We start from the raw sequence: 23,309 nt of genomic DNA on the forward strand, positions 1-23,309 counted from the left end.
GAAAAATAGCTAAACCCCTACTACATTAGAAAAATTTGCCTTCAACTTGCTGCTCAAATGGAAAGGTAAAAGATAACAAACACCTTGGAGATAAATGAGGGTTCAAATCCCAGCTATACAACTTCTTAGCTAGTAAGAACCTTGAGCAACTAACCGTTCCCAGCCTCACTTTTCCCATTATAAAATGGAAGCCTCATAGTGAAACTGTTGTAAAGATCTAAAGAGGCAATGCATGTAAAGCACCTAGCACAGTGCCTGAAACACAATAATAAGCACTCCACGAACAGAGGCCACAACACTTGAATTACTACCATTCAACAAATGGATATCACAATACTCTAAATCTTTTTTTTAAGTTTACCTATTTGAGAGAGAAAGAGAACAAGCTGGGGAGGGGCAGAAAGAGAGGGCGGCAGAGGATCCAAAGTGGGCTCTGTGCTGACAGCAGAGAGCTCAACGTGGGGCTCAAACTCACAAACCATGAGATCATGACCTGAGTTGAAGTCAGATGCTTAACCAACTGAGCCACCCAGGCACCCGTGGATGTCAGAATACTCTGAAGAGTGAGAAGTTGGATGTCTTATCAAACTGGTACATTCGAGATAATTCTGAGCTGAACAACTTACAACAGCAGCAACAATAATAATAGCTGTCATGAGCACCTTCTAGTGCCAGGCATTTTATAAATTTTTTTTTTAATCTTTATAACAGTCCAATAAGCGAACAACCAAGCACAAGGTATACAAAGGCACCTTAGGAAGCATTAAAATAGTTCTACAAAGTCTTGAGTGGAGATATATACCGTGTATATGCATTCATATATATTTTTCCCCAAAGAAAGGAATCTAAGTATTTTTTATTCTCCTCTGAGTATACATGTATTTTAATATGTGCAAATAACATAGTACTCATATATATGTGTGCTCTTGGCAGATTTTACTTAATCTTGTTTTCTTATCTACCAAATAATGGTAACATTTTGATAGATATTTGATAGATCTATCCTACCCACATAACAGTGAATTCGTCTTTAAAAAGGCAAACAAGAACCTATAAAAAATACTGGAAACCATACAATCCTACAAAAATAGAGCAACAATGTAAGAATAAAAATATAAACTGCAACTTAATTTTGCAAGCCTACCTTAATTATTCTATATGAACTTTCCAGTGTAGCCCAACTCATGTAATGACTATCTTAAAGAGCACTGTAGTTCTCTTCCCAAGAAAAATGGCCTCTTCTCTCCTTTACCTATGTAAAACTCATTCTACCCAGCACTGTACGTCACACTTGTTACCAGAGGACACTGTATGATCTTTTCACGAAACTATGTCTTAACCTCTCCAGCTAGACTACAAACTACTGCAAAAGAATCCTTTTTCATAATATATCTTTAGTAGTACCTCAACACAATGTCTTGTCTATAAAAAACACTATAAAAAACCAATAAGATGGTTTCTAAGACTAGGGCTTGTACAACAATCTATTCCATTATAATTTCCAGATTATCCATTATTAAAGCTGCAGTCTGCAATCCTGGTCACTACCTTCAATTAGTTAACCTACAGTTAAAGTAACTCCATGGGTCAGGCACACTAGGAGTATTCAGGACCCTTTCAGGGTCATACAAGACCAAAAGTATTTTCCAAGAGGTAGGAAGGCATTATGTGCCTTTTTAACTCTGAGTGTAGTTTTCCAGAGGCTACATAATGTGTGGAGATATATAATGAAATGTGTCACATGTGGAAGCTCAACATAATTCAGTGAACCAACATTTTCCAAATGACCAATGCATGATATTATGATCATGTATGGATAAAAGATCCATTTGAAATACAACAGACCACTGGATTTTAATGTAACAGAATAAGAAAAGTTCACTGATCTGGCTTCAGATTCCATTAAGAAACTACAATCTGTCAAGTTTTGGTATAGTATATCAAAGAAGAACATTCACAATACTCCTACCCTTTTCCAGCTTCAAATCTTATGAAGCCAAATTCTCTCCTTTGTATACTTCAACCAGAACATAATACAACAGGCTAAATACAGCACCAATCAGAACCCAGCTGTCCCCTCTATTAATCTATACATTAATGAGATTTGCAAAAATGTAAAGCAATGTCACTCTTCTCATTAAATTTTTGTTTTGGAAACGTTATTTTTCATTAAAAATGTATCATTTGTGGGGCACCTGAGTGGCTCAGTCAGTTAAGCATCCAACTTCAGCTCATGATCTTGTGGTTCATGAGTTCGAGCCCCCACATCAGGCTCTGCTGACACTCAGAGGCTGGAGCCTGCTTCGGATTCTGGGTCTCCCTCTCTCTCTGCCCCTCCCCAACTCACACTCGCACGTGCGCACACTCTGCCTCTCAAAAGTTAATGTTAAAAAAAATTTTTTTATGTTCAATCACAAACACAGACACATACATATCATTTGTAGGAAGTGGGGGAAATGGGTAGATATTGGTCAATGGGTACAAAGCTGTAGCTACGTAGGATGAAAAAGTCTAGAGATCTAACGTAAAGTATGAAAGCTATAAGGAATAATGCCGTATTAGATACTGGAAATTTGCTCAGAGTAGACCTCAGGTGCTCTCACCACACACACACACGCGCGCGCACGCACACACACACACACAGTAACTGTAAAAGAGACAGATATGTTAATTAGGTTGACTATAAGTAACCATTCACTAGGTATATGTATATCAAATCAAGTTGTACATCTAAAATATATACAATAGGGGGCACCTGAGTGGCTCGATTGGTTAAGTATCAGACTTCAGCTCAGGTCACGGTCTCACGGTTCGTGAGTTCAAGTCCTGTATCAGGCTGTCAGCACAGAGCCCACTTCAGATCTTCTGTCCCTGCTCTCTTTGCCCCTCCCCTGCTCATGCTCACTCTCTCTCTCAAAAGTAAACAAACATTAAAAACAATTTAAAGGGGCGCCTGTGTGACTCAGTCAGTTAAGCGTCCAACTTCGGCTCAGGTCATGATCTCATGGTCTGTGAGTTCGAGCCCTGCATTGTGCTCTGTGCTGACGGCTCAGAGCCTGAAGCCTGCTTCAGATTCTGTCTCCCTCTCTCTCTGCCCCTCCCCCACTCACACTGTCTCTCTCAAAAATAAACAAAGATTAAAAAAAAATTTTTAATAATGAAAACAATTTAAAATAAAATATACACATTTCTAAAAAGCAGCTCACCAAAGAACATCTGCAGTATGAAAGACAGAATTTATAATCACATAGAAATAGTTCTAGAAGAATACATGCTAAATTCTTGACTGCAGGAGTTGGAATGTGCATATGACAGGAATGAAATAATTTTTTACTTTGATTCTATATTATTTTAATTTACATGTACTACTTTTGTAATTTGAAACAAAAACTTCAAAACCTAAAATCTTAAAATATATATTTATATACATAATTGTATATATATTAACATATAATGGGTATTTTTAATGAATAATAAATATGTAAATTTTATCAGATATAATTTCCAATAATCCAAATAACAACAGATACAACACATAAACAAGAGGTCTTTGGAGTCCTCAAAAGTTTCTAAGGAGTGTCAGGTAGTACCGAGTTTAAAAGTTTGAGAACTGCTGGCCTAACCACATGTACATTGATTTGGATGTTCCTCATACTAGGTCCATTTCACTTGAGAAATGCAAAAATTACCCAGAAAGGAACCGTGTGGACACTGTACAACTTGGAGCAGTATTCACTAAGCTCTTGATGAATGTTCTGCACTCTTTTTGCAGTAAGCAGTCCTCCTACAATGAATAACTACTTAGATTTTCAGTGAAAGGATTTGGCAAAAACATCAACCATTCTCATTGATTCCTATTTCGTAAAGAATAACCACTTAGCTATACAACCTGTTTTAAGTAATCAAGAAAAACTGTACAATGCAACAGACAGCATTTATTGAGCCCGTAACATATGCCAGCCACCGTGCTTTACTTACATTACCTCATAATCTTCACTACCCTCCAAACAATGTGTAACAGAGCAGCTAAGAGACTCAGATGCACTTGTCAAAGGTCACACTGTTAACAAATGGTGGAATCAGGACTCAGAACCAGGACTGTGTGACTCCAAAGTCCAGCACACTTTCCACTCTACCAGGTTACCTTCGTAACAACTAGACTGGAAATCAGACCTGTCACTTGTTCAACGTCCTTGAGCAAGTCACAACTTCCGTCAGCCAGTTTTCTCCTCTACAGGATAAGAGGGTTAGTCTACCTGATCTCCAAAGTCCCCTCCACAGCTAATAGTCTTGGATTATGATTCATCACAACTTCAACCCTACAGTTGTAGAGTAAAAGGTCCTCTGTCTGCTTTTCTGAACACACTAAGAGAAGCAATACAAGTAATGGGGAAGTAATGAACACAATTGATAGACCAGGATATAGCTCTTCATGCTTAATATTAACAATCATCATAAAATATACTATAAACACTAAGCAGGCACTATGTACTCCTTTCATTCCAGGCAACCAGGCCTTCCTTCTTTGACAAAAGCTTGGGCATTCTGCCAGCAGACATCTCTAAAGGTGGTAAGAACCTGTTAGCATGCAACACAATAACATCTAACTGAAGGATTGCTATGGGAAGCAAATGCCTCATCATTAACCTCTATAGGAAGCACCATCTATTCTTTGAGGTAAATTATACAATAATCAATGGACATATTTGCCAAGCATTTCTGAGAAAAGGAGGGCAAGCTACAGGAAATAGGGAAAACTGACACACGGCACTTCAACACACACAAAGAAACAAAAAAATCCAAGAAGTATATTGATTGCAGGACAGTATACATTATGAGATGAGGTTTTACTGTTTATTTATTTTTTAATTTTTTTTTTTTAACGTTTATTTATTTTTGAGACAGAGAGAGACAGAGCATGAACAGAGGAGGGGCAGAAAGAGAGGGAGACACAGAATCTGAAACAGGCTCCAGGCTCTGAGCGGTCAGCACAGAGCCCAACGCGGGGCTCGAACTCACGGACCATGAGATCATGACCTGAGCCGAAGTCTGACGCTTAACTGACCGAGTCACCCAGGCGCCTGGAGGTTTTACTGTTTTTGCATACGTTGATATTTGTCCAAGCTACCAAAATTTAAGACTTCATTGTGCAACAGTTACAAACAACACAATTTAGTATGTGCCACACATTGTGCTGAGCCCCTTTGAGACATCACCCTCTAATCTTATCCTACAGAATTGTGAGGTATCATGTGCATTTTAAAAAGTGAAAGGTCTTACAGCTAGTAAGTGGTAGAGAAAGACTTTGAAAATAAAACTAACCAACTCCAAGGCCTGTGTTCTTTACAACATACTTTGGCTGGTTCCAGAATGAATAAAACTTGATCTCTAGGTCAAAACAGAAAAATAATGTGTAATGTTTGAGCCAAGTTACAAGGGCATTTTAAATTTTTTAAATAAAAGTTTTTAAAAGCTTGAAATCCATTTATGGAAGTACCTACTATTTAGATATTACCAAAGTCACAAGGTCACTGTCAAAAATCTATACTTCTTTGGATACCTATCAATATACTTAAACTCAAGTCATTTCAGGTGGCTGCTGTTGCTATAGCTTACATTCTCGGTATGTATGCTCACATAACCTAAAAAAATCTCTTCTGTCCAAAGTAGCCAGGAAGCTATCTTTTACTTTACTATCCCTCTTACCCTAAACCCAGCATAGTGAAGCAAACTATTCCAAGAGAAGAGAAGTCATGTCATTCAAAACACAGGAGGAAAAAGATAAGGGGGCCCCTGGAGAGTTCTGTCAGTAGAGCATGTGACTCAATCTTGGGGTTGTGGGCTCAAGCCCCACGCTAGGTGTAGAGATTACTTAAAAAATAAAATATTTAGGGACACGTGGGTGGCTCAGTCGGTTAAACATCCAACTCCAGCTCAAGTCATGATCTCACAGTTCATGGGTTTGAGCCCCGTGTGAGGCGCGCTGTGTGTTGACAGCTCAGAGCCTGGGGCCTGCTTTCAATTCTGTGTCTCTGTCTCTCTCTCTCTCCCTCTGTCTCTCTCTCCCTCGCTCTCAAAAATAAATAAACATTAAAAAAAATTTTTTTCAAACAATAAAATAAAATCTTTAAAAAAAGAAGAAAAAAGGGGCAGCTGGGTGGCTCAGCCAATTAGGCGTCCAACTTCAGCTCAGGTCACGATCTCACAGTTCATGGGTTCAAGCCCCATGACGGGCTCTGTGCTGACAGCTCAGAGTCTGGAGCCTGCTTTAAATTCTGTGTCTTCCTCTCTCTCCCCACCCCTCCGCCACTCACACTCTATCTCAAAAATAAACATTAAAAAAATATTTTAAAATTGTTTTAAAAAAAGAAGAAAAAAGGAAAATAACAAGGTTTATGAAGTGACTTCCTAGCCACTTTCAGAAGAATGACTGGAAACTATTAAAAACTATTAAAATTCTTTCAAACTTTAAAAAAGCTAAAAGGAGGGGTTTTTTAAATTGGGGCAAAGTAGAATTACAAAATCTTTCAACACCAATGTAATTTTACTCTTCATTGATATGAACTTTTAAAAGTATCTTAAAATGGGAAATCAACTGAGTTCCAATACTGTTAAAGATTAATAATTAACTAAAAAAATAAATAAAAATTTTAAAAAGCCTAATTTTTAACTACTCAAGCAAATCAACTTATGATTTTAAAATCACACCAGTAATTCACTAAAAATAAATGATCAGGGGAAAAAAAGAATTTCTAAAAACAAAATCTCAGATGCTAGATTTTGATTTCTTCTCATCATTTATAATGTCCTCTAAAGAGTTCCAAAGGTTATTTCATATTTTGCTTTCCCTATATGCAATACAGATCACGACTGGTCAGGAGAAAGTGGCTACTATTGCAACCAGCAAACTGAATTCCCCTTCCTTTATACACTGCTCTGCTAAAACAGTACCAAATCCCTATGCAAGATGACTCCTTCCTTTGGTGCTTTTTGCCCGTCTACTTCCAGATTTAGTGAAGAGAATACCCAGCTTTTGGAACCAAATAGACATGGATTTGAAACCCAGGTCCACAACTTACCAATTAAGTGATTCTGGACTTACTGAACAGGCTGTTTTCTTATCTGAAATACAGCAAGGCTCTGAAAAAGGCTACTGTGAATATAAATAAATAAATAAATAAATAAATAAATAAATAAATAAAGGCTAGTGTGAAGATTCAAGATAATATGCATAATGCATACCTACTATTAGTTATTGTTAATCATTATGTGCCTGACACTTTCTTTCTTAATGTTGTCACTGTTTCTAAGTATAATACATCCATTACTAATCAACATAAAGAGGATTCACTTTATTTCTGACAAACCAGAGACAGGTGGCAAAGAACTAGGGGTGACCACAAATACAAACCTGCTACTGTCAACCTCTTCATGTAAAGACTTATATTTTAATTGCTAAAAAATTTTCAAACTATTTAATGAGTCAGGGGTTTCACTCTGGCGTGATGTAAATGTTCTGGAAATAGGTAGGGTGGTGGTTGCAACAATGTAAATGTACTAAATGTTCAGTTTAAAATGGTTAATTTAGGGGCACCTGGGTGGCTCAGTCAGTTGAGTGTCCGACTTCAGCTCAGGTCATGATCCCACAGCTTGTGAATTCGAGCCCCATGTCAGGCTCTGTGCCGACAGCTTGGAGCCTGCTTCAGATTCTGTTGTCTCCCTCTGTCTCTGCCCCACCCCCGTTTGCGCGCTCTCTCTCTCTCTCTCTCTCTCTCTCTCTCTCTCAAAAACAAATAAAAACATTAAATAGTTAATTAAAAAAATTAATTTTCAGAGGGAACAAGGAAAAAAATACCATAATTATTCCTACTTAAACATCATTAGACACCAGCAATGTGACCAGTTAAACGGAGTTTATTCAAGGTTTTCTAGTCAACATTTCTTTTTTTTTTTTTTTTTTTAGAAAATTTTTTTAACGTTTATTTATTTTTTGAGACAGAGAGAGACACAGCATGAATGGGGGAGGGTCAGAGAGAGGGAGACACAGAATCTGAAACAGGCTCCAGGCTCTGAGCTGTCAGCACAGAGCCTGACGCGGGACTTGAACTCATGGACCGTGAGATCATGACCTGAGCTGAAGTCGGCCACTTAACCGACTGAGCCACCCAGGCACCCCTCTAGTCAACATTTCTAAAGAAGTGGCCTGACATAGTGGAAGGAGCCCAAGCCTGAAGGTCAAGATATCCACCTCTCACCTCAACTCTGTCACTAGTTAGGTGTGTGATTTTGGACAAGTCCCTTAACTACTCAAGATATATGCTGAGTTCTTCATCTCTCAAAGAACACAGCAGGGCTAAAAGAACCTCACAGGTTTCTCATAAGATTAAGATGTTATACTTTACATTCTTGGCAAACCAATTATGTGAAATAAAATTGCCTAAATTAAAAAAAAAAAAAAAGTTTAACTATAATATATGCCAAATCTGACTGACTAAAAGCCACCAAACCTCCAGTGAGCTGAAAAATGTGTTATCCTATACAGGAAGATTTTCTCATTTCAGGGTAATTGGGTCCTACTGACTCCTATTTACTGGAAAACAAAAACAGACCCTATAAAGACAGTGCCAAGATCACATTCACTGACATTATGATCTAAGCACAAAGGAAAAGACTTAATTCAGAGATGACTTAATGTGGTAATCTCAAGGTCAGCATTCTAAACCAAGCTGGTAAACTACAAGTTTATAACTGATAAACTCAAGGATGTCTTTTAATCTATTAAAAATGCATTAAGTATAAAAATATAAATATAATGCATCATTAGCCTATAAATAAAAATTGTACACATTAATCAACATTATTTTGCAAATATTTATTTTTTCCTATAAATGACCTTTGGGTTAAAAACTCTTCCTGCTCCCAGGTTCTGAAAAAGATATAAATCTAAAGGAATCTTATTCTGTTCTTACATATGACTGGAAGAGAAGCTAAATCCTCTGATATCTTCTGGTATTTTGTTAAGTGTAGGTTGTTAAAGACATGTTTTGGCAACTAACACCTTAACTACCACTAATTAGGGTAGAAGGCTTATCTTCTTCCAATATGCTTCTAAGTCCTAAGGGGAAGAACAGGGGGTTGGCATGATCATGCAAACCTTTTAACTCAACATGATCTCAACGAAGTGATCAAGGTGACTTAGTTGGGAACTCTCAATCTGTTGTTTTCAAAAGGGTGGGACAGACACTGCTTAGATATGCATAGCCCATGAAGCAGTTTTTAATGCTTTCTTTTGAAAGCTCAAAGGATGACATCTAAGTTGTAACAAGTTGCTGAGAATACATGAAGTACTTTACAACCTAGAGCAACTAGAGCCACTTACAAATCAAAAGTCTGGATGCCTTATCAGAAGCTTTCCAAATCAATTATCTAGATTCAGACCTCAGTAATAGATTCAGCAATCAAGTCTTCTCTTTCTGGCAGTTAGTATCAAAATGAAAGCACAGAGCCTGCCTGAGATTCATCCTCTCTCCCCCTCCCCCCCCCTCAAAAATAAACATTTTTATTTATTTATTTTTTTTAAGTTATTAAAACTTTTTAATCCATAAAGGACAACATGAGTGAAGTTAATATACAGATGTTAATTAACAGGCCAGAAATCATATTTGTTTCACCATCTAAAATCCACAAGGAAATAATAAAAATAAACATTTTTAAAAAGTGAAAGCATAAAGCCACAGATGCATATCCTTTCTAAAGATTCCTGATTTTCTTTTTATCAAACCAATCATCACCTAAACCACACTTGCAAACTCAATACCAAAACTAAACCTGCCTCCAGACCCCACTTCTCTTGGATTCCCTACTTCTCTTCAGGGCACCCTAGCCTGCTTGAAACTTTGCAGACTGTCACTTAGCCCTTACATCCAGTTACCAAGTTTCATCAGTTTGAAGGCATCCCTTCTATACCCATTTATTTCCACTACCTTTATAACATTTTTCTACAAAATATTACAACAGCATCTTAGTGTATACGTTTCAGCCTCTCTTTTCACATAAAGTTGTCAAACTCATAAATACAGCCCTAATAGTGCCATCCCTCCATTCTTGCTCAAAAACCTTTCATTAAGCCTCACTATAGAGTACTAAGTCTGTGCTCCTCACTCTTGCATTCAAGCCTTCTATCAATGGCTCCAACATTCCTCTCCAAACTTACATTCTTACCAATTCGTTCCATATTACCTCACCTTTAACTACTGAACCACTTGTTCTTTCTCATATAGAAATCTTGAGCATTCTTATTTTGCTAATGCAATTTCCTCCATATGCAATTCTCTTCCCTATTTTCTCATTATCTAATCCTACTTGTTTTCTGTGGCTGAACACAGATACACATGTCACATCCTCTCTGAGGTCTCTCCCTTATTCTTCTCTTAGCTAGAAATAATTCCTTGCTCTTCTGAATTCCTGAACCATTTTATCAAAGTACGTAAACTTTAAAAATATAGGGGCACCTGGGTAGCCCAGTCAGTTGGGTGTCTGACTCTTAATTTTGGCTCAGGTCATGACCTCATGGTTCGTGAGATTGAGCCCCGAGTCCAGATTTGCACTGACAGCACAGAGCCTGCTTGGGACACTCTGTCTCCTCTATCCCTCTCTCAAAGAAATATTTAAGTGTGTGTATGTGTGTGTATATATACATATATATACACACACACACACATATATATATACACTCACACATATATATACACACACATACACACATGTATATGTATACATATATACATACACATATATATGTATATATATGCATTTATACGTATACATATATACACAGACACATATATATACTCACACACATACTCAGATATATACATACATACACATAAATATACACACACATACACACACACATCATCTGTCCTAACAGACTCTAAGCTCTTAAAGATCAGCGTCTATGTATACTTTATTCTTGTATCCCCCAATCCAACTAGCACAATGTATAATACAACTCAAAACTGGGGGGCCTGGGTGGCTCAGTCAGTTAAGCATCTAACTTGGGCTCGGGTCATAATTTCATGGTCTGCTGGTTCGGGCCCCCATCGGGCTCTCTGCTATCAGCACAGAGCCCATTCAGATCCTCTGTCCCCCTCTCTGCCCTTCCCTACTAGGACACATGCACAAGCTCTCTCTCTCTCTCTTCTCTCAAAAAAATAAAAATAAAAATGAAAAAAAAGATTTGGAGCGCCTGTGTGGCTCATTCAGTTAAGTATCCGACTTTGGTTCACAATTAGTTGAGTTCAAGCCCCAGGCAGGGCTCTGTGCTGACAGCCCAGAGCCCGGAGCCTCTGGATTCTGTGTCTCCCTCTCTCTGACCCTCCCCCACTCATGCTCTGTCCCTCTCTCTCTCTCTCTCTCTCTCTCTCTCAAAAATAAATAAACATTAAAAAAAAGTTTAATAAATAATTTTTAAAAGACTCAAAATTATGATGAACAAATTAATAGTAAAACGAACAGCAGTCTTATGAAAGGATACTCATAAAGAAGAAAAACAGAAATACATCATAAAGACCTCAAGGTACATAGTATTCCATAGGAAAACCTGGAATTCCAACTAAAACGCTAGCACTATAGCATCTTTACCAAGTAATACTACAACTAATAAAAGAATAATTCATTCAACAAATCCTCAAGGACTTACTTAGGGCCAGGCACTGTTCTAGGTGCTCGGAATCGACAGAATACAAAACCAGCATTAATCCTCACCTTTATGGAGCTTATACTGTAGTGAAGGGAAAAAGGCAATAAACAAAATAAATACGCAAAATGTAAGTTAAATGGTTTAAGTGGTAATGAGAAAAAGAAGGTGGGAAAGGAAGGCGAGGGAGGGCCAGAAATGGAGGAGCTGTCATTTTAACAGGGTGGTAAGGGAAGGCCTCACCAGAATGGGCAAATACGCACAAAAACTGACAAAGACGGAGCTGAGCGTATATGTGAACAACAGCATTCTAGGCAGGGCACACAGCAAGTGCGACGGACCTGAGATAGGAATATATGCCTGACACATTAAAGAACAGCAAGAAGGCCACTGTGGCCAGAATGGAATAAGCAAAAAGTAAGAGGAGACGAGGTCAGAAAGGAAAGAAAAAGGGATCTGATCACGTAAGACCTTGACAGGACTTATTCTGAGCAAGATAGGGGATGTGACCAGAAAGAAACAAAATCTGACTTACCTTTTGAAAAGGATCATTCTTGCTATGATATTGAGAACAGAATATAAAGGGGCAAGAGCAAAAAATGGACTAATAATTCTTCTGTAATAATTCAGAAGAGTTGATGTAAACTTAATTACTAGAGTTAATGAAAAGTGGTCAGAGTCTGAATATATTTTGAAGGTAGAACAGGCAAGATTTCCTGATGGGTCAGATATAGTGTGTGAGAGAGAGTCGAGCGTGACTCTTAGTTTTGGCCTCAGCAACTAGAAAGATGGAGGAAGTTGCAATTCACTAACATGGGGAAGACTACAAGGAGGGCAGAAGAAAGAGCAGGCAGGGTAAAGATCAGGAGTCTGGTAGGAATAAGTTTAGTTTGAGATGCCAATAAAATACGTAAGTAGAAGTGTCCATACAGGCAGTAGGACATACGAGTCTGGAGTTTCAGAGATAAAAATTTGGGAGCTGTCAGCATATACACAGTATTTAAAGCCAGAGATTGGATGAGATCACCAGGGGAATGAGAATACAGAGAAGAGATTCTATGAAGTGGTCCAATATCAAAAGACAGCAGTAATGAGGAAGAACCAACAAAGGAGAAGCCAAGGAGGTAGGAGGAAAATCAGCCGAGTATGGTGTCCCAGAAACCAGAGCAGAGAGTATTTCAAGGAAGGAGACATCCACTGCACCACATGCTGCTAACAAGTCTAGTGAATTCAACTTGGTGGTTTCGGCAAGAGCAATTTCAGTAATTAGGTTGAAAGTCTCACTACCGTAGGTTCAGGAGAAAATAGGAGAACTGGAGATGAGCAGAAACAACTTTTTCAAGATGTTGAGAAATTGGGTTGTATCTACAAGAAACAATGTGGTCAAGAAAGGACTGTCTTAAAAAAACAGACAAAGTAACACCATGTATATACTGACTAGAATGAGCCACTAGACAGGAGAATAATGATGTTGCAGGAGGGAGGGGGAGAATGAACAGGATTTCAACTGCTCTAGAGTTTCACTAAGAGGGTCAAATAGCCCAATGAAGAAAAATTTCACTGGGTTAGTGGGCAGTAATTCCAGAGTATCTGTTTGTGATACTAAAGAAGGAAGGAGGGCAAGCCCATACTACTAATTTACATGCCACAGGAGGCTCAGAAGAGAGACTGGGCCATTTACTGAGAACTTTCATGTTAGGGCTTTCCTGTTCCTTCATTTAAGCTCAAAATAACTTCATGAAGTATTATCTTTATGTTACAGATAAGGAACCAGAAACTCAGAGAGAGCAAGTAATTTGATCAACACACAAAACTGGTGAGTGGTAGAGCTATGTTTCAAATCCAGCTCCTCCTGAGCATTAGATAAGGAATTACAGTTAATTTAGACAGTTAAAAGTTTTGTGGTTATGTCTTTTTTAGATTCCTATCTGTTAGAAATACATACTGAAGTATTTATGGATGAAATAATATGATGTTTAAGATTTGCTGTAAATACTCCAACAAAAACAACAAAAAGTAATTGTGAGGAACGGATGAAACAAAAGCAGCAAAATGCCAGTCAGTAATTGTTGAAGCTAGCTGACGGGTGTATGGAAGTTCACTGTTCTCTTTCATGTACGTTCGACAATGTCATGATAAAAAAATAAAAATCCAGGTCCTTCTGAGTCAAATTTTTCTCATTACTTCAAAGCTTGCCCTTAATTTCTCCTCAATCCTCCCTTCAAAAAAAAAGTTATGTGCTTCAGAGCTTACAGTTTTCTTCTTTAATCCTCACTATAACTCTGTAATTAAGGGTTTTATTCCAATTTTATACATGAGGAGAGAGATCCACAACTAATAAATAACAGGATCAGACCTCAAAGCCAGGTCTTCTGGTGTCAACAACATTCTACTGTCCAATACAGCAGTCAAGGTTACACCCAGGCATACAGAAAAGGAGAGTCCACTCAAGTGCTAGCTAGCCACTTTCTTTAGATTACTACTGCATAATCCTAGGACCCCAAATTTCCTAGGAAGGCCACGCATTGACTTGCACTCAAAGGCTTGACTCAAACAGGCAGGTTTCAAATTTGCCCGGCCATCAACCTTCCTGGCCAAATTTGGGAACCAACAGGTATTTGATATGGAATCTCTCAAACAGTGTTCTGAGAGTCTGCCTATCTCTGCTCTAGAGTCAACTCTTTGGACCTCCATTTCTCCAAATGTAACACTCTGCTGTCCACCCACATTATACAACTACAACAGAGACCAAAGTCCAGGTATGTGAAACCTGAGCTCTAGAAACAAGGAACACTACCAAACAATAATACTGACCAATTTCAAAAGCCAATTTTGAAGATTTTATTTAAGTAATCTCTACACCCAACATGGGGCTCAAACTTACAACCGCAAGATCAAGAGATGCATGCTACCGACTGAGCCAGCCAGGCACCCCTCAAAAGCCAATTTTGTATAATTCCACAACATTTACCACAAAGCAGGCATATGAGAGCATCACAGTTAATACTTATTTTTCAGATACCACCTTTTAAAATTTTTTTTTTTTATTTTAGAGAGAGAGGGCGCACAAGCAGGGGGAGAGGGCAGGAGAGAAAGAGAATCTCAAGCAGGTCCCATGCTCAGTAAAGAGCCCAATATGGGGCTCAATCCCACAACCATGGATTATGACTTGAGCTAAAATCAAGAGTCTGATGCTCAGCTGACTGAGCCACGCACGTGCCCCAAGACAGCACCTCATCACTAATATGTTTCATACCTGTTCTTCCATACTAACCTTGACATTAAAAGCCTATTTACAGCTTACTTCAAAAACAACTGAAAATATGCATACCAAGGGCTCCAGATGTTACTCTCTGCAGCCACTAACCTACATTATCAAAACTGTAACACCTTTCCCCTCTGGTTCACTAGCTTTGCTAACTAAAACTGAATTTTCCAGAGTTAAGTCAAGAGCTACCCATTACCCTGTACTTCATTAGGTTAAAATGTAGGTTGTCTAAGTCACACAAAAGCCTGTGATTAGATCCAATGTTTGAGGACTTTTAGATTTACTTGGAGTTATAAATATCGTAAGAATAAACTGCCTCCATTTTAACTGTTAGAAACAAATCATCTCTTTATCAGGTCACTACCCATCTGTCTTTTAAAGTACACTGATTTTCAGTTATGCCAACTGAACACTGGTAACCAAAGACACAGACCCCATTTTCACATTAAGGGTCAATCTACCTAGGGAAGGATCTATTCTTTACTCAAAAGAGTATTATTAGGCCCTACTAAAAAATCTTCGGTCTGGCACAAAACATGCCTTTGAGCCTAAAGTCAATGCATGTTTGCTGAATTAAACTGGCAGAACAGGTAGGCATGATTAAAAAAAGAAATCTAGACAGTCTTTAGGACAATTACTATTCGCTTTATGCCAATTGTATTAATACGGTTAAATTCAATTTATAAGCAAAACGCTGATCTGCCCAATAGGATATTGTGTAAAGTCCTGGTACCTGGAAAACTGCAAAGAACAGGAAATTCTGCAGGTGCATTAAGAAACTACACCTTATCCATGACCCAGAAATGCCTCAGAATTTATTACACAACATGCTGCAGAATTCTCACTCTTTAAGTGGAAATGAACCATGAAGTCACACAATGCAAGGCTGTGATTTTATAATGGATATAATGAACTATAACCCTTCAAGTTGTGCTAAAGTTAACTAAAGAAAGCAGATGTTCTACACAGTGTTAGCTATGTCATAAGTTAAGAGAATTTTAGTATCAAATAACTAAAATTTAGGATGGCATTCATTCACACAGCAACACACATATATGGAATGTCTTGTGACACAAACACCATACTCCTCAAAAAAGATGTACTTCAAGGACCCTTCAAACAAGATCTAGGTTAGATTAGGCATGAAAGTGACAATCCAGGTCATGTGGTTACCTCACTATTCAATGCAAGACCTAAAAGTTACAGACTTGCAGATCTTTCAGGCTCAAACCATTTAAATATTTATATCACCACTAATTTGGCCTCATTACTTTACTCTTTTCTGTTTTAACTGACATAAATTTAACTTACATTTCTCAATAAAGTTTTCTAAAATTAGACTGGATTATGAAGCCTCTCATAATTACCTGTCAGAAACAGATTTTCCACAGTTGAACAAATTTTTAAAAACAACTAATTTTCCAATGAAAGGAACTATGCAAAACAAATGAAAACAAAGAGCAGTAAGATGGGTAACGGGGAGGGGTCCAAACCTTATATAAGAGAGTAAAGAACAGATCAGCAGGGCACCTGGCTGGCTCAGCTGGTGGAGTATGGGACTCTTGATTGCGGTTATGGGTTTGACCCCCCACATTAGATGTGGAGATTTACTTACAAATAAAATCTCAAAAAAAAAAAAAAAAAAAAAAAAAATAGATCAGAGTGCCTGGGTGGCTCAGTTGGTTGAGCATCTGACTTTGATTTTGGCCCAGGTCATGATCTCACAGTCATGAGATCAAGCCCTGCATTGGGCTCTGCGCTAGCCTGCTTAAGATTCTCTCCCTCTCCCTCTGCGCCTCAAAAAAAAAAAGAGAAAAGAAAAGAAAAGAAAGTCAGCTAGCACAGAAAGACTATTATCGGGACTGGGAATTACCAAGCCCAACTAAATTAAGGTCTAAAAAGCAACTTACTATTTACATTTTTGTAATGTCAATCACAACCAGCATTTTGAAGACTTTTTACAACTAATAAACATTTTTTTAAATATTCATTTATTTTTGAGGAAGGGAGAGAGAGAGAGGGAGGGAGGGAGAGAGGGAGAGAGGGAGAGAGGGAGAGAGGGAGGGAGGGAGGGGGAGGGAGAGAGAGAGAGAGAGGGAGAGAGAGAGGGAGAGAGAGAGGGAGAGAGAGAGGGAGAGAGAGAGGGAGAGAGAGAGAGAGAGAGAGAGCAAGCGCGGAGGGGCAGAGAGAGACAGAGACACAAAACCTGAAGCAGGCTCCAGGCTCTGAGCTGTCAGCACAGAGCCCGACATGGGACTTGAACTCACGAACTGTGAGATCATGACCTGAGCCGAAGTCAGACACTTAACCAACTGAGCCATCCAGGCACCCAACTAATAAACATTTTTAAAGCATTTAAATATCATTCCTCCTCAAACAGTGTATATAACCTGTCAGAAATGCCAAAAGAATAGGTAATAATTTGAGAATTAAAACTTGAAAAAGGAAAAAGTATTCAATAAATCGTAAAAATGAGGTTTAATGGGGCACCCGGGTGGCCAAGTCAGTTAAGCGTGGGACTCCTGATTTCAGCTCAGGTCCATGATCTGTTGGTTTGTGAGTTCGAGCCCACGATGGGCTCTCTGCTGACAGTGTGGAGCCTACCTGGGATACTCTTGCCCTCTCCCTCTCTCTCTGCCCCTTCCCCAAACGCTCTCTCTCTCAAAATAAATTAAAAAGTACAAAAAACAGTAATAACAAAAGAAGGCTTAATGCCACTGGAAGAGGAATAGCTTTATTCTCCTGTTCAAGTCACCGAGAATTAGCTGATTTCCTGCAAAATACCTAGGAAAATGTATTTATTATTCCTGATTTAGGAAGTGAATTCACTGAGTGACAGAAGTGCTCCATCCCTGGAAAATTTGCGCTTAGAAGCAATCTCGGGCTACAGCCACAACGCAGAATGTCTCTCACAATCTTCTGCTCATATGCAAGAATTCAAATCAGCACCAACACTCAACTGCAAAAATGAGCCAGGAAAAATAGAGACAGTAGAGCAAGAATGAACAAATTTCAATTTGCAGACATCTCTGACATTCACAGAAGTTTCATCTCTATCCAAGTTTCTCACTACAAATTAATCCGCCTAACACCAAATTCTTAAGTACCAATTATTACTTGACCACGCTAAGAAGAAAAAAGGAACCAAAGAAATAACATCTATTCCCTGTATTTTCATACTTGTAATCTTCCTGAAAGACTTAAACTTGTTTTATATAAACCATCTCAATTCTCATGTGAGGTAGATAGAGTCAGGTTTCTGGAGGAAAAACAAGCTCTAAGGGATTAAGTATCTTGTCCAGCAAGTCAACAGCGAAAATAAAACCAGACCCAATTATTTAGCCTACAAAGTCTAAATAACCTGCTTTCCTTGGTTCATAAACTTAGGACAGTATTTTCAAGTGCCTACAATGTATCTCAAACCACAGAATTTCACGGAACAATACATATAATCACAACACTATTCCAGAATTGAGTATTCAGAGCAAGAAAGTACTGCTTGCCCCAAATCAATAAAATGAACTAACACGATGGACTTAAAAAATACAAGGAGGAAACAATAGCCATATTGGAGAAAATTTTCAAAGGTCACTCTATTCATCTTACACCCTACTCCTCAAATTCTCTGCCAGGGAGCCAAAGGGGTCAAACATGTTCCTGATAATTACATTCTATACAAAAATCAAATCTCAAAATACTGCAAAGAATTTCAATGAAAGGTGTATTATACTTTAAAAACCTTTCCGTCCAAAAATAAAATCTTATAGCAATGACTTCAGAGCATTATTTTGTTGCCTTCATGATGCACTTCAAGCTTGGATTTTAAAAATGATTAGCTCCCAGTTTATTTTTTAAATATTTATATTTACAGATTCAGATTACTTAAAATGTGTTATTCTGCTCAGCCCTCATTATATTTAGGCAAGGTTCCCATTTCCACTCAAACTTTTTATCTGAACATACAATGGCTGCATTAAGATACTTCCTAAATTGACAAACGGAGAAAACTAATCAACCCAGAAAGCTTCCCAAGGTATCAAAGCAGCCCTTTTATTTGAAATCATACTAGGTACTACATTACACACTACATGAAGCTCTCAAAGCGATAATTGAAGTTATTTCTGCAACATGATGAAATAATTTATTTTTTTGCAAAATCTGACAGGACTGAATTTTCTACTGTCAAAAGGGAAATCGTTTTTCAAGATTCTAGAAAACCCTGCTTACTAAGGCAGTCTCAAAGTAGTTTCCTTAATCCTTCCAAATCCCAAAGAATCTAACACAAGCCACAGAACACTGAATGAGACCTGCACTGAAATATCTGTGCTCAAACCCCTGAAGGTTATTTCCTATGTGTTTGGCAAGCTGATTGGCTTTATGTCCACACAACCCAAAAGTCTTTCCTCAATAAAGCTAACAATATACTCCCTAACTCAAATCAAAATACCAGAAAATCCAACAGCCTCCAACTAAATTTTTCTTCAACTATTTGGGAGAAAAAGTCGACAAACCAGGATCAGCTCTTTGCACCCTGAAAGGGAGTTAAAGAATCTCAGAGCTCCATTGCTGCCACTTTTAGGAGCTGGATGTACATTACCTCTGTCTGCCTCTAGCATGGGACTCAGATATTACATCACTCAAAGCCTGAAAACTGCCCCATTACCCAGAAAGCACCAGGGAAGCTGAGACACTGCACCAAGGTATCCCTTCCTCCCTGATACATAGCCTTCAAAGGCTACTGACACCGGGCCCTGCTCTCTTGCAGTATCTTCACAAAGACATCTGCCCTGCACCTGCTACAATCCTATTTCTATTCACTTGTGGTACACTCCAAACAACCCTGGATGGCTCTTCTACTTGCCCACTTGTCAGGCCAATGTGCTAGGACAATATCCCACCACACACCTCCTCCAAACTTGGGAGTGTGTACTACTGAGCTCTCCCTTATCCTTTCCCCATTCACAGAGTTCTGGAACTAAAATCGGGTTTCTTGATCTCTCTGATCCTAGAGGCATGAACTTTCAGGTATGGTACAAGGGCTTAATGTCCTCCATTTTTCATTAATATCATTCCAGGATACATACACACATACACACACACACACTCACACATACACTTCAGTTCCATGCCTAGAATGTAATTCCCTCTCTTTTGTTTTGCTTTTTGTTTTTCCAACTTCTGCACTCTGCCTTTTCTTATATTTCCAGTGACCTAAAATTTTTGGCTCTCTTAATTTCTCAAGACTCAAAGTGTTCCAATCTCTCACTTTTCAGCATCCTGCTCCTTCATTCTCTTTTAAGCAACCTGTTTTCCTAACTCCCTCCAACCTGAATAGTCTATTTCCTGCCCCTAAAACCTAGGTAATCTGCTTCCATTACCACCACCCCAATACCATACAGAACCTACCCCTTTCTAGTCACAGACACATTCACACACCTCCCTACCTTGCTCTTCTTTTACCCCATTATAGACACTATGCATTCTTCTACATCCTCTATCCAAAAATATCCTGTCTTCCCCGCCTTTCTTTCCTCTCTTCCCTGCCTAACCCCTTCTACCAGACAAAATCTAGCACCCCCAAGCCACACTTCCCTCTCTCTACATACTGTACTCTAGACCTGCATCCCTCCCCTCCCAACCCATCCCCTACCACCTCCCTCTACTGATTTCCCTTCACACTCGTACCACCCCCCTCCTCCCCAACTTCCCTCCACACTTCCTGCCCCCAAAACATTTCCTTCCATCTGTTTTCGTACCTCAGCAGCCACTCCAAGAACATTCCCCTCACCCCTCACACCTCTGGCCCTCTACGTCACACATACCCCACTCCACTTGTCTGCTCTGATGTCCAACCCCAAAGTTTCCTCTTTCTGCTCCCCCACCTACATCTATACTTCCCACAAGAACACCCTCCATTTCACTCCTCCTGCTACCCGCTAAATACCCTGCACACCTCCTGTCCAGACATCTCCTGTCACTGCCCATCACCCTACTCTAGTGTCCTCACTTCTCTCAAACTCTGGCCCTGTTCCAATCGCCTTCCTCCTTCCCCCCCATACTGATCTCCCCAGAGCAACACTAACACCTGCCTTCTCCTCTAACATGCCCTTCCTTCACATGGCCCACCTGTCCAGCCTCAACACTCTCCTGCCTCCTTCCTGTCTCCCCTACACACCTGCTGGCCAGATACAGTCTTCACATCCCTCACAGGTCTCCAGAAGCCTCTGGGCCTACCCTCACACACACCTCCTGCCTGGAAACCTCCATTTCCCTCACCATCACTCCAGAGTTCCCTAGACACCTCCGGTCCCTCTCTCCCCCACCACACTAGCCCCTACCTGGACACCTTCCTCCACATTTCTCTTCACATTTGTCCGGTGGCCTTCCTTCTGTCTGCCCCCTCTTCCTGCCCCTCACACGCAGCCCCAACCGGGACATCCGCTTCTTCTACTCCTCCCTCGAGTCCCTAATCTTCTCCTTCTATGCCCATCACACTCGCCCCTACCGTCCCCAAGGCCTCCCTCACACCCTCCCGAACCCCCCACAGACTGCCCCCCACACGCCTCAATGTCCTCCATCCCTCTCGCACTCGCCCTGGCCCCAGTGGGCCCCCGGACCTGCCCGAAGGCCCTCCAGCCCCGTTGGGCCGGATCCCTCCACCCTTCATTCTCCCCCCAAGTCTGCCCACACCCTCCACCAGCCCCCCGAAGCCTCGCTCCCTGCCCCTGCCCCCAACGTCCTCCAACACCTGCCCGGAGCCCCTGGCCCTCCATCCTACCCAGAGCCCCGGCGCCGGGTCCCCCCACACTGCCCACGCCCTCCCCTCGCTCGGGGCCGGGACCCCGTCCCCACGAAGGTGAGGAAGGCTGCCCGCTGCCCTTGCCCGAAGCGACCGGGGCACCGCAGCGGCGGCCACAATGCCGGAGCCACGGGGGCCAGGATTGCTCCCGGCTCTCCGCCCGGGCCGCCGCGGCCGCCGCCGCCGCTGCTAAGGACGCACAACAAACAATGCGGGGCCCGGGCCGGCTCCGCCAACCGCCTCAACCGCCGCCTTAACCGCCGCCCGCCCGGGACGGCCCGCCGCGCAGGCGCCTACCCCGCCGCCGCAGCCTACCCGCGCCGCCGCGCTCTGCCCGCGCCCGGTCCCCGCTCCCGCTCCGCCGCCGCCGCCACCTCGTCCGCCCGCGTCTCCGGCTCCTCTGCCCAGCGGCGGCGGCTGCGGCGGCTGCTGCCCTGGTGGCGCTCGCGGCTCCGGTCTCCGCTTCGGCGGCGGCGGCGGCGGCGAGCACGTGACACCGCCCAGCGCGCCCATTGGCCGAGCCGGGGGGCGGGCCCCGCGGCTGCTGGGGAACGGAAAGCCCGCCCCTTCGCTCGCTGCGCGCCCCCTCCACGCGCACTCTGCCGTACCTGAGAGCGCCAGCCAGCGCCCGCCGGCGCCGTGCCGCGCCGCCGCCTGCGCCAACTGCGCACCTGGGAGCGCGCAGGGACCACACGCTGGTGGAGGCCTCATGCACCTGCGAGCGGACGCTTACGTAAGCTGCGTCCCCGCCTTTCTCCCGGCGCCAGGCCCCCGCCCGCTGCAGCACCTGAGCCCTGCTGCGCTAGCGGCGTAACTGCTGCGGAGCGGGGACGAGCTGCGCAGGGAGGCAAGCGAAATCCACGGAAACTTCGTAACTTCCGAATCTGGGAGCGGCTCCCGGATGCCGCGGCAAGCGGGCCTCTTCGGCCCTGCGCCCCGGTGCGGAACGCCCCCCAAACCCAAAGGCTATGCCGCCGAGTAGGCTCCGCTACGCCTCCCCAGGTGAAGGACGGAGAGGCCAGTGGGCTTTGACTTAAAAGCTTCTCTCCCAGCCTCCGCCCCTCCTACACTTACCGGCTGTGTGACCTTGACCAAATTAGAGAACCATTCTGATAGTCCGTGTTATGGTAAGGGAAACTAGGTCAATAATTCCGATTTAGGAGCTGTTGGAGACATGGAAAAAGACAATAGGTGTGAATTCTCCCACCACATAGCAGGTACTGAACAGAAGTTGCAGCTTAGCAACCACCTCTCTTTTTCCCACCCCAGTGGACCTACCTGGAATTGAGTTTGAGGCCAGGACCTCTCTGACCTCCTTATAGTTGGGTCAGACTGGCTGGACACCTACCTGGACAATGCTAGGGAAGAAATGAAGTTTTGCTTTTTTATTTTACAGAATCACGCGTGGGCACTTTCTTGGTACAGCATTCTGCCAGCCAGTTCAGCCCCTTACTGAGCCCCTGCTGCATACCAGGTGCTGTGCTGGATAAGATGCACAGGTGAATGACACAAGGTCCTTGCCCCAAAGGAGTTCCCAGCCTAGG

General features: G+C 41.5%; 1 protein-coding gene across 2 annotated transcripts in view; it reads right to left on the reverse strand.

The window, feature by feature from the left end:
• STRBP (spermatid perinuclear RNA binding protein) overlaps window positions 1–22,193 on the reverse strand; it is a 151,506-nt gene extending 129,313 nt beyond the window's left edge. Inside the window, exon 1 of one of the 2 annotated variants that reach the window (XM_019421200.2) lies at window positions 22,081–22,193. The gene's annotated coding sequence lies outside the window, so the exon portion shown is untranslated. Of the gene's footprint in view, window positions 1–22,062 lie in introns of both variants that reach the window. The other variant, XM_019421203.2, reaches the window with a different exon arrangement.
• Between the last annotated feature and the right edge of the window lie 1,116 nt (window positions 22,194–23,309).

The sequence above is a fragment of the Panthera pardus genome, unplaced genomic scaffold (assembly GCF_024362965.1).
Source record: "Panthera pardus isolate Hobbes unplaced genomic scaffold, ASM2436296v1 HiC_scaffold_20, whole genome shotgun sequence".
NCBI classification, from domain to species: domain Eukaryota; kingdom Metazoa; phylum Chordata; class Mammalia; order Carnivora; family Felidae; genus Panthera; species Panthera pardus.